At 41.8% G+C, this 12,375-nt stretch overlaps 1 protein-coding gene across 1 annotated transcript in view; it reads left to right on the top strand.

The window, feature by feature from the left end:
- The first annotated feature begins 202 nt into the window (after window positions 1-202).
- RGS21 (regulator of G protein signaling 21) overlaps window positions 203-12,375 on the top strand; it is a 302,653-nt gene continuing 290,480 nt past the window's right edge. The window contains exon 1 of the mRNA XM_073592774.1: window positions 203-435. The gene's annotated coding sequence lies outside the window, so the exon portion shown is untranslated. The remainder of the gene's footprint in view (window positions 436-12,375) is intronic.

Raw genomic sequence — 12,375 nt, 5'->3', positions numbered from 1 at the left:
TGGGGTAGGAAAGTAGAGATAATTTTCTTATGCAAAAATCACTGTGCAGTAAGAGCTGCAAAAGCAAATCAGGTCAATGGAAGGATTGAAAAATGTTTTCCAACAAATGCAATACCACAATGCCTGTTTTGCATCTAAAAACATGATTTGTTTGCATGCCCTATGACAGGTGCCTAAATCTTCAAAAGTATTTGCTAGCATGTGGTTACCTAACTATATCCACTTTGTTTTTTACACGTAGAAAACACAGGAAGTATGCTATATATATTTTGACATCCTTATCCTAAGCTCTCCCTTTCCATGTTCCTATAAATGTGAGGCTATACATTTAGTAAAATTTCAAAGAGTTCCACTTTTCAACACTGGTATAATATATTACAGAAGAAGACAACAGCAACAGTTGGATTTTCAAGCCATTCAACTATATAAATCTGTGTAAGTCAAATGTTTTATTTATTTTGGCATGATATTATAAATTATTAATTTTGTTTTCATGTCAGCCTAATTATGCCCCCTTAAAAACATGCATAGAAAGCATTCTCTTTTTAGAGAGGTAGAGAAAGAGAGATCAAGAGAGAGAAAGGAATAGACTTTATTAGATCAAAAGATGGAAATTAAAAAAAAAAGTATAAATATACATGCACCCCAGATTATAGAAAATGGGGGAAAAAAAGCTATTTTGACATTATACCTTGCATGTTAAGAAATAAAACAAAAAAAGTAGGAGAAGATAAGAAAAACTTAATTTTATTGCATATCTATTATCAAGAGTCTTCTCTAGGCTTCCAAAATATAGAGATTAAGATCTCTTTGGTGCCTACAGTGTAAATAGGTGGCACAACTTTGGTTGTATAGATTGGTTTTGGTGTTTCATAATATTTGTATTGTTACTGTTGTTATATTAGTATATATCCAACCTGAGGTGTAGGATGTTAGGGATTAGGTTCAATTATCAGGACAAGGTTATGAATGTATTTTTTTCTAATCTTTGCTACAAGTTTACATTTTAGGTGTGATAAGGGATGAAATAATGCAGGCAGTAAATGTTTTTATTGTTGAAAATGTATGTGCTGAAGTTTCTAACACTGAAAGACCTGTATAAAATTGTAATATTTACAAGCCATAAAAGAGGTGATTTTTTTATATATGTGGTATTAATTTTTCAGGCGTAACTCATCAAAAGTGCAATGGGCATCATTTGTATTTATTCAAAATGTTTTATTAGGGACTGAGTTCTGCCCACATCTTGGTACTCAAGTTATCCATTCCGTCATAAAGTTCATATACAATCAAACTTACAATCAAAATTAAAAAAAAAAAATCCAGTATGTAGTAAGGATATATTTCTTGAAGGACACGGCAGAGTTTTCTAGCAAAAAATGTTGTGGTTCTGAGAATATTATTACTGGTGTAAAGTGTTTGTTTTAAATCAAATATTTGCCCCAGGAAAAAATTACAATGTATTTCTATCAAATGTGTCAGTGTGTTCCCTCTTTGACACCTTCAAGGCATAGCTGAAACAGTAATTTTTTTTATTGGTTCAGTTATATCATATTGTCCTCAAAACTATTTGAAACAATATTACTAGGTATTTACTACTGGTTGCTGAAAAATAAAAATTGTTACCAACAAGAATTGCTAATCGGTGATTGTTTCTTTAGTTTTTATAAATTTATTAATAGCATATACTTTATTTTTTTATACTTATGTATTTTGCTTATACAATGCATTTCTGGCATTTTTTATTTCCTGCTGTTAAGGTCAAGGAGTGGGTAAAATTTAGATAAGTTTATGATTTAGAATGATTATGGAACAGCCCCTCACCCGACATCACTAAATTTAACACTAACCTATAATGATAACTCTTCTTGCAGTTTTTTATTTATTCCACTTAGCTGCTAAATCTTCAGTGCCTTGTATGGATAAAAAGTATCATCAAACCCTAATTTTCAGGTGATGGAAAATAAAAAAGTATTTTATAATCTAACCCTCTAAAATGGGTTGTAATGTACAATAGCCTACTGAGTATCATAACCAACTAAGCAGCAGCTCTTACAACACTGGCTTTGGTAGCACAACACTGAATTTACTAATTAAATCACACTATATTAATTTATGATTTACATAAAGATAAGGCTCTTTATTTTCAGCCATGTGACTGTAATTGTCCATATTCATTGGAATCATCTGAAAATAACTGTCAGTTTTTGAAAATAAGAATTCTTATCCTTGCGTTTTGACTTTGTAAATTGAACCATACAGTATGCTGTCAGATACACTAACACAGTGGGTATCACTTTGATTACTGTCCAGGGTCCACTGTATTTTCTAAAACTGGCCTGATAGTAAAACTGAATTGTGCTAAGTAAAAACTTGTGTAGTCCAATTTGTGGTAGTTCCACCTTTCAGTTCTGTATATATATACAGTATATTAGGCTGGCCATACATTATTCAATTTTCTTATTCAATTTTCTTTTAGATTTACCAAAACCATATAATAGGAGATCAAACCTAAACACTTTCAATGTGCATGTAGTCAAGCAGGCCCTTGCACTACATAGTTAAAGGTAAATCTAAAGAAAATTGAATAAGAACATTGCATGGTGTATGGCCAGCCATGGTATGTTTCTTATTTGTGACTGTATTAATATATCAGGCAGGCTTTTGAGCCTCAGGCACTATTTGAGAGACTATCACTTGATATTTCTAAGCATTAAAAATTATAACCTTTTTGCATGAATATTCCACAACCTGGATATGCAATACTCGGGACTCAATTTGAAGTGGATGTCTGAATGAGTTCTCTTGTAAGGCTTTATGCAAGGCATGTTCTGTATATTTCTAGATGGTTGGAAACCATGCATGCTGTTGAATATTGAACTAGAATTTCTTGTAATTATCAGTATAAGTTACTATGGCCTCTGATGCTTCTTTGTTTTCCAATACCGGTAGTTAACTGAATGCACCAAGATTTGTGAATGTTTCTAACATTAGAGTGCAGTCCCTGCAATAAAAGGAAAACTGCAAGTATAGGGGTGAAATTTGGCAGGCATTAGATCTGAACTAGGTTACACTCGTGCCCTTGCTGTAATGCCAGTGCTGCCATGTATTGTACATTCGTTTGCAATTTGTGCATCACGAGATATTTACCACAAAATATAACCAACAAAAGTGCATAGTCAGGTTTTTTTGGTGCTACATTGCTAAAAAAATTAATTTGCATAAATTATAAGCATACAATTAAGATAAAATCAAGTAACACTACCCACCTTTCTTACTTTGCTGCCCTCCAACCTCCTGTTCTCTGTTTTTTTCTCTGCTTCTCTTCTGTATCTATTACTATTAACTAAGACTCCCTTGCATCTGTCCTTTTTTCTCTCTCTTCTCATTTTCATTGCACATATGACACCAGAAAAGCAAACCAGGCAGGGGCTACTGAAGTGACGCTAACAAAAGACTTACAACTACAAGAAGACAATGCTTAAATGGGATGTATGAAAGCTGCCATGATTTTTTTGGGATTGTCATTTTTCATTGTAACTTTCTCTTTTATTTTTACAAATCTTTTATTTAGTCAAAGGGCATGGTTCAAGGACACACAACATGGTGTGAACATTTTTGGCATATAGTACAGCACTACATATATTTATTGCAGAAGTTGAAATGTTGAAAACACAAGAAAACTTTATGTCCACTAACCACCCATAGCATCCCGTATATTCCTGGCTAGACGTAAGAAAGACATTTCCTCTGAACCGGCCAGGGCTAAGGTAAATCATAGCCAGAGAATAAATTGTTCTAATAGGGTGGGACCACGGAACCAGCCCAGAAATTTTTTTTTTCAATTTTGTATAAAGAAGGGTAATATAGAGCCGTAGAAGCACGGATCCATGAAGCGAGAAAAAGATGTTGTAGTATGAGAAGAAGAAAGGAAAAGAGCATAACGGAAAAGGTGGGGGGGGGGGGTAAGAAAAAGAAGAAGGAGAAAGAAAGAGGGGGGATTATGGGAAGGGGGGAGGATTAGAGGGGGTGGAGAGATATGATATGTGAGGTCGCAAGCCGCACAGATGATATTTGTTTTGCATGTTTGGTATTTCTAAAGTACCAAGTGTATGCAGAGTCATAGTAAGGTAGATTTAGTTGGCAGAGTCACAGTCAAAAAGGGTTCGACCTTCATCAGAGAAGATGAACATGTTCCAGAGAGACCAAGTCTTGGAGCAGCATTCTTGTTGGTGGCATGCCGAGAGGACGAGGTCTTCTAGCTTATTTATTTCCTCTATTTTCTTAAGCCAAATCCCGATGGTTGGAGACTGTGGAGATTTCCATTTAAGAGGAATGCATGCCTTGGTGGCGTCAAGGAGATGGCGAATGATTGATTTTTTGTAGATTTTCCTAGGGACACTGGAGGCATGGAGGAGGAAAAAGGCTGGGTTGTCTGGTATCGGGCGCTCAGTGAATTTTTGGGCAATGCGTTTAACCTCCTTCCAGAAGTGTTCTAGTTTGGGACAGGTCCAAAAAATATGGTGCCCAGTTCTTCCTGGCATCTCCAGCAACAATCGGAAGTTGACTGGAGAATTTTTTGTAACCTCACTGGTGTTCTATGCCATCTGGTTAGAAGTTTAAAGTTAGTTTCTTGCACTTTCGTGCAGATGGAGGTTTTGTAGGTAAAATGAAGGATATGTTGTCTTTGTTGTGAACTGAGAGTGCCACCAAGATCTCACTTCCACTCGTGGAGGCAGCGTAGGGAGTGGGGTTCTGGAGGTGTGATCAGTAGGGGTAAAAAGTGGATTTCCCAAGATTGGGAATAATGGCGAAGTCGGGAAAGAGAGAGACGCTTGCACAAATAAAGATGAACAGAGTCTCACGGTCTGGCCAATTAGGGGATGGTTTTTCACGTCCCTCGGTAATGAGGTATAACACCAGGATGCCTTACAGAGAGATATTGCACTTTGAGCCTATTCCAATTTGATGTCGCAATGTCTGTTCCAACCAATGAGTCAATGAGATGTACAGCCTGGTAATATTTACGACATCTGGCCCCGCTAGCCCCCCATATTGTTTAGGTAGTGTGAGCTGGCTTCGCTTTAATCATGGGTGTTTATGGGCCCATTAAAATGCAAAAAATACCCCTTGGATCTGTTTGAAATAGTTAGATGGGATATAAATTGGTAGAGCTTGTAGAATTTAGGAAGGATACTCATTTTGAGGATATTGCATCGGCCAAACCACGAGTGGAGTTCGGTATTTTTCAGTAATGGAGGGAAGTTTAATTAAAATATCTTGGATATGTTGGAAGGGATAAGCGTGCCTAAGTATGTCAGTGCTGAACTATTCCATTTTAATTTAATTTAATTTTAATTTTATTCAAAGTTGATTTTGAGATTGGAGAGGGCTCCATATCTCTCAAATTCCTTAAGGAGGTTCGGGAGTGAGATCAAGGGGTTTGGAAGGGAAAATAGCATGTCATCAGCTTATGCTGAAACCTTTTGTTGAGTGCCCCCAACATTTATGCCAGTGACATCCAGGTTCAAACGTATGGTACGTAAAAAGGGCTCCAGTGACAAGGCGAAGAGGAGGGGCGACAGTGGGCATCCCTGTTGTGTTCCATTTGTAATTTTAAAAGGTTCCAACAGGACCCCATTGGCTCGAACCCGAGGTGAGGGGTAGGAGTAAATTGTGGAAATCCACTGGAGCATATTGGTATCAAAACCAGCATGCTTTAGAACTGAAAGCATGAAGTCCCAATTAACCCTATCAAAGGCTTTTTCCGCATAAGTGGCAAGAAACACACAGTGGGCATGGGATTTGTTGGCTACATGTAGTAAATTTAGGACCTTGGTCTAAATGGATCAGATGCGGTAGATGATGCTGAATCCTAGTCGCCAAGATCTTCGTGAAGAGTTTGAGGTCTAGATTAAGCCGTGAGATCAGCCTATAACTCCCACAGGAGGCTGGGCCCTTGCTTTCTTTAGGAAACACTGATGTATGGGCCTGTAAGGTGTCTACAGCAAAGGATACGGTAGATCCTACTGTGTTAAACAGTTTGACCATGAATGGGCCAAGAGAGGGTAGGAGGTCTTTATAATATTGGATAGTGAGTCCATTCGGGCCCCACACCTTTCCTGGTTTAGTAGCCCCTATGGCTCCCTGAAGTTCCTCTATGGTGATGGGATCTTATAGGGCATCTCTATCTGCATTCCATAGTTGGGGCATGTGGGAGGAAGACAGGTAGGAATTTATATGTTCCTGCGATGGAACATATAAATAGCAGATTGTATAAGGAGTAATAACATTTCCGGAACTCCCATGCGATATCGTGGGGCATTGTGACTTTGGGTCCATGTGGCGTTATCAGATATTGTACATAAGTCTCCAATTTCTGTTCCCTCAGGGATCTAGCTAGCATTCTGCCACATTTATTCCCAGATTCATACGATAGTTTTCGACAAATCTGCAATGCTGCTTTAGCTTTAAATTTCAGGAGTTCTGTAATTTGTGTACGTCGGGTGAGAAGGTCTTTCTCTAAGGAAGGTGACGGTGCATACTTATGACGGGCTTCTATGGCCCTCAAGTCCTCCAGTAATGACGTTAACTGTTTAGTACACTGTTTTTTAAACCTTGACCCATGTTTTTATCAAACACCGCAAATAACTGCTTTGTGTGCCTCCCAAACAATGCCAGGGTCGCATTCTGACCTGTAGCTGGTTCTGAAGTAAAAATCTAGTTCCCTAGTGACATCCGCTAGCACCTCTTTGTCTTGCAGGAGGTTTTCATTTAGTCTCCAGCACTTGGTCCTGGGTGTCATGGAATCAGTGAGGGCATAGGATAGGAAGACCATAAAGTGTTCAGACCATGTAATGGAGCCTATGGTGGAGGCTCACACTGCATGTAGTTGTGCGCGAGGTATCAAAAAGTAGTCAATGCGTGAGTATACCTTGTGAGGTAGAGAAATAGAAGATAAACTCCCTCTTTGAGGGATGTAAAAGGCGACACACGTTAACTAGTTGGTTCTTATGCAGGGATTGAACAGTTTACCAGAGCCAGGGGAGACGGAGGCCAGACCTGAAGAGGTGTCATCAGACGGGATCAGGGGGACGTTAAACTCCCCGCCTATAATCAGCTGCCCTTCGGTGAAATCCACTAGGAGAGCTAGCGTCCTGCTTAAGAAGACATCTTGGTGGTTATTAGGGACCCCCCAAGGATTGGGCCATTGCTTACAAGATATGTACCTCATACCAAGAGGGGAGCCACATGTCAGTCACAGGGCATGGGCACAGTGAAATTAAGACAGCAATGGTAAGCAGAGACAACAGTCTATGCAGTAGCCCTTGGCCACATTGATGGCTGCCATGTAACTCACCCTGTTAGCAGAGTTTGGTTTTAACTCATAGAGGGGACACAGGACATACACGTCAATGTTTGTAAAATTGTTAAACCCTCCATGAGCAGACGTAGCAGAGAGTTCTAGCACACTGGTAACTAGCAGGAGCGTTCAGACTAATAAGGTAGTCAAACCTAAACATTCACATCAAATGTCCCCACAACACAAGCCCAGTGTATGCCAAGCAACATATACCCCAGATTCAGCAAGCATAACAAAGTTGTTACTTAGACACTAGGTGAGTACAAGGGGATCTCGGGAAGGCATCACTGGCATATAAAGAGCAATACAGTTCTTTAGCAGGGAAACATTAAGGCTCAAAGACCTTGTTCAAGAAACAAATTGGAAGTCTCTTAATGTACTGCTAGATGGAGACCGTGTAGCAGAAGAAACATTGAGGCACAAAGACCTCGCAGCCATAATGAGTATGGTATCCTATCATGAAATCGGTATGGGGATATGTATCTGTGAAGTTCCATAGAGGGATTGGATCCCCCTAAAGTGCAGAGTATCCATGCAGCAGCACGCAGGTTCTTTTTTACAAAAAAAAAAAAGGAAAAAACCTGTAAAAAAGAGGATAGACCATCCCAGCCGCATGTAAGTGGCGGGGACTACTAAGAAAATCCCCCATTAGTCCTGCAGTCACATACCTCTCTGTAGGTGGAGTTGAATGGTTGCCACCTAGGATTCCGGGGACTGTTCCCCGGAGGGGGCTCGGGGGTTCTTTGCTGGCGTGCTTGAGGGTGACCCCAGGGTCCAGGAGGGCCAGGTCGGCCTACCGGGAATAAGCTGGAGCCAATTCAGGACCTGGATGGGTTCCACATCTAGAAAGGCAAATAACTCTGGTAAGTCTGCAGGTGTGCACAAGGTAAAGGAGGCGGAGGCTTTCTGAAAGGTGACCGTCAGCGGGTAGCCCCATCTGTAAGTGCAGCCCCATTCTCTTGCCAGGTCAAGGATAGGTCGCAGGCGGTCCCTGCGCTGAAGCGTTTCCCTAGATAGATCTGGGAGAATCTTGATGGGGCACCATTAAAGTCTACCTCCCCGGCTCCCCAGGCTGTATGGAGGATTAGTTCCTTCTTGGGGTAGCGATGTAGCCGGCACACCATAACCCGGAGCCTCTCGGGGATATTAGATCTGGGGCCCAGGGCCCTATGGGCCCTATCCAACTCCACGGTGGTCTGTGGGGATTTTAGGACCTTTTGGAAGATGGCACTCACCGTGGCTTGAAGATCTTCAGTGCCTGTAGCCTCGGGGAGGCCCCGCAGCTGCAGGTTATTCCTGCGGCTTCTGTCTTCTAGGTCCTCCAAGTGGAGCCAAAAGGTCCACCGTTGTATCCATCTATGAAATGTGGGAACGCTCCAAGGCTGCCACGCGATGCTTCAGGGAGGATATCGATGTCTCCCCTGTATACACCCTCTCCGAGAGCAAGTGAACTTCTGCCCTGACGGCTTGGATATCTCAGCAGTGTGTCTCTTCCACCCGGAGAATCAGGGCCTCGATGTCATGTTTGGTGGGTAAGGCCTGCAGGAGCACCCGGATATCACCATCCAGATGGCTTGTCTCCCCCCTCAGCGGGGAGTTGGCCATCGCTGACAAGTCCAGACAAAATAGTGCAGGGGTTCCTGGTATGGAGTCTGATATGGAGGATAAGCTAGGAGATGCAGGTGGATCAGGCATTTGGGTGCTCAGGCCTGAGCCACGAGGTGCCGCCACTATGGCGCCCAGGGAGGTGCGGTGTGCGCCATGGAAGAAACGCTTAATTTCTCCCTGGGGTGTGTGGGAGCGGGCTGCTCGAGCTGATGATCTGGTCCTGTACCTTCTCGCAGATAGCATGCCAGTGTAGCAGACAATTAACCTCGACGGTATGTTGGGATAGGCAGGGGAAGCCTGGAGCTCACAGAAGAGGAGTCTTCACACCGCCATGTTCAGGCCACACCCCTCTATTGTAACTTTCATCTGTCAATAGTAAATGGTTGGATTGAGAAATTCTATGCACACTTTTGTAACAACATCTTAATGCACAATGTAATCCACAATGTAATTCCTGCAACCATGGGTTGCAGGAAAGAAAATGGCTTGCTTCCCCCATTAACACTGACTGTGTATCCTTCCCCCAGAGCCATTGTATTCTTCTGGTGGGGGGTGGGAGAATCCGTTGGCTCCAGGTTCTGTGGTCTGAACTTGGGCAATAGAAAAAAACGCCCATCAGCAATTGCATATATGTAATAATACAGTCATAATTTCAGTCTTGCATTGATTGATCATGTAAATCCTTATAAATTTCTGCACTGGTTTTCTCAGTTCCCATTATTTGGTTTAGTTATCCATCTTTGTAGGTACACAGCAGTTACTCTGTATCAAATGGTGACCTCTGCTAGTTCCTGATTTATAGTTGTCTGACTTCACTGAACCTCCCTTTTTTGGGTTTTTCCAAATTCCATCTCAACTTTGTTGATGCCTTTGTTTGATGTATTTTTTCTAGTTTGACCTTTGGCGGTTGCTGAACTGTGCCTCATGTCCTACTCTGGTAATGCTGCTGACTTTCTGGATTGACCCTTAGCTATTTTCAAATAAATGTTTTACCTTTGAATTGTCCTTAATGTTGGTTACATCATCAAGACATTATAATCCAGGCACAGGTGGCAGTTAACGTGAAGCCTTGTTGCCTTAACCATAATCATATTATTGCCTTATAGTAAACATTTATAGTATAGTATAATACAACAATATATAAATGTTTAGCATTTTTCCACTAGCTATGCAGTATCATAATACAGCTATGTGCATCTACAGTATTTTCAACCTTTGCTGTATGATCCTTATGGTGAAATACTTTGTTTAGAAAATTTTGCAACCTTATATAACATAACCAACCATGTAAGGGTCCAAGTCTCCTAGTGACATCAGTGTAGGAGGGCCCCTATTCCAATGACCATTAATGCAAAGGGGGCATTCTCCCCCTGACTACAAAAGGAAAGAAACGTTTCTCCCATTGGCCACTAATGTAAGAGGGCCCTTCTACCACTGGTCACCACTGTAAGTGAGCTTTTCTTCTACTAACTCTAATGTAAGGGGGCACTTCTCCCACTTCTCAAATTGGCTATTGATCTGGGAGGCACTTCACCCATTATCTGCCAGTGTAATGGGGTATTCTATGCTTACTACGGATGTATTGGGGCATTTTCCCCGACCACTAATGAACAGGGAATTCTACATTGGCCACCAATATATTGGTGCCATTTAAACTGACGACCAATGTGTCAGAGACCTTAATATTAACCACTTACAGTATATACTAGGGGTTTTACACTGGCAGCCACTGTTATAGGGGGTAATTACACTGACTGCTAGGAATGAACAATGCTGTATTTTCTCTTTCTCAGAGTGTTGTTAAAAATCTGAACATTTTGTCAAAATTCACCATTTTGGCAAAATGCTAGAAATCAACACAGATGATAAAATTCAGCTTCAGGAGGTATGTCTTTTACAGCCTTGGCTCACATGAAGTTACTGATTGGAGTTGGATGCCATTCAACTCAGAGGAGGAGAGGCAACCAGCAGTGGAAGAGGAAACGGGAACTATCTTTGTAGCATATAGAAGAAACATTTTTGGTTGTTTTTAACGGTTGACATCATATCCGCCTGGTGGAACGCACGCCAGCTCCAGGAAGAGCAGAGAGGCGGTGTATCCAGGGATAACTTGATGGTGATCTCCCCTCCAGTGCTGCAATAAGCACAATTTTATGTTAGTTTGCTTTGTTACAATGTAAAGTAGTGAGTTTACAACTTGTATAACAGTGTGAATTTGCTGTCCTCTCAAAATAACTCAACACACATCCATTAATGTCTAAACCACTGGCAACAAAAGTGAATACACCCCTAAGTGAAAATGTCCAAATTGGGCCCTATTAGCCATTTTCCCTCCTAGTGTCATGTGACTCATTAGTGTTACAAGGTCTCAGGTGTGAATGGGGAGCAGGTGTGTTAAATTTGGTGTTATCGCTCTCACTCTCTCATACTGGTCACCGTAAGTTCAACATGGCACCTCATGGAAAAGAGCTCTCTGAGGATCTGGAAAAAAGAATTGCTGCTCTACATAAAGATGGCCTAAGCTATAAGAAGATTGCCAAGACCCTGAAACTGAGCTGTAGCACGGTCGCCAAGACCATACAGCAGTTTAACAGGACAGGTTACACTTAGAACAGGCCTAGCCATGGACAAAAGAAGTTGAGTGCACATGTTCAGCGTCATATCCAAAGGTTGTCATTGGGAAATAGACGTATGAGTGCGGCCAGCAGTGCTGCAGAGGTTGAAGGGGGGGTCAGCCTGTCACTGCTCAGACCATACGCCGCACACTGCTTCAAATTGGTCTGCATGGCTGTCATCCCAGAAGGAAGCCTCTTCTAAAGATGATGCACAAGAAAGCCCGCAAACGGTTTGCTGAAGACAAGCAGACTAAGGACATGGATTACTGGAACCATGTCCTGTGGTCTGATGAGACCAAGATAAACTTATTTGGTTCAGATGGTGTCAATCGTGTGTGGCAGAAACCAGGTGAGGAGTACAAAGACAAGTGTGTCTTGCCTATAGTCAAGCATGGTGGTGGGAGCGTCATGGTCTGGGGCTGCATGAGTGCTGCCGGCATTGGGTAGCTACAGTTCATTGAGGGAACAATGAATGCCAACATGTACTGTAACACACTGAAGCAGAGCATGATCCCCTCTCTTCAGAGAATGGGCTGAAGGGCAGTTTTCCTACATGATAACGACCCCAAACATACCTCCAAGACAACCACTGCCTTGCAAAATAAGCTGAGGGTAAAGGTGATGGACTGGCCGAGCATGTCTCCAATAAACCCTATTGAGCATCTGTGGGGCATCCTCAAACGGAAGGTGGAGGAGTGCAAAGTCTCCAACATTCACCAGCTCTGTGATGTTTTCATGGAGGAGTGCAAGAGGACCCCAGTGGCAATCTGTGGAGCTCTGGTGAACTCC

Source organism: Aquarana catesbeiana, linkage group LG07 (assembly GCF_042186555.1).
Source record: "Aquarana catesbeiana isolate 2022-GZ linkage group LG07, ASM4218655v1, whole genome shotgun sequence".
NCBI classification, from domain to species: Eukaryota; Metazoa; Chordata; class Amphibia; order Anura; family Ranidae; genus Aquarana; species Aquarana catesbeiana.
Note: the sequence above shows the minus strand (reverse complement) of the source record. Positions and strands in the feature narration are given on the sequence as shown.